We start from the raw sequence: 474 nt of genomic DNA, 5'->3' as shown, positions 1-474 counted from the left end.
TCACATCAGGTGGACAAAGTATTGGAGTTTCAGGTTTAGCATCAGTCCTTCCAATGAACACCCAGGACTGATCCCCTTTGGATGGACTGGTTGGATTTCCTTGCAGTCCAAGGGACTCTCAAGAGTCTTCTCCAACACCACAGTTCAAAACCATCAATTCTTAGGCACTCAGCTTTCTTTTAGTCCAACTCTCACATCCTTACATGACCACTGGAAAAACCATAGCCTTGACTAGATGGACCTTTGTTGGCAAAGTAACGTCTCTGCTTTTCAATATGCTGTCTAAGTTGGTCATAACTTTCCTTCCAAGAAGTAAGCATCTTTTAATATCATGGCTGCAATCACCATCTGCAATGATTTTGGAGCCCAGAAGAAAAATGTCAGCCACTGTTTTCACTGTTTCCCCATCTATTTCCCATGAAGTGATGGGACCAGATGCCATGATCTTCGTTTTCTGAATGTTGAGCTTTAAGC

The sequence above is a fragment of the Bison bison genome, unplaced genomic scaffold, assembly GCF_000754665.1.
Source record: "Bison bison bison isolate TAMUID 2011002044 unplaced genomic scaffold, Bison_UMD1.0 scf7180017845424, whole genome shotgun sequence".
Taxonomy (NCBI): Eukaryota; Metazoa; Chordata; class Mammalia; order Artiodactyla; family Bovidae; genus Bison; species Bison bison.
Note: the sequence above shows the minus strand (reverse complement) of the source record.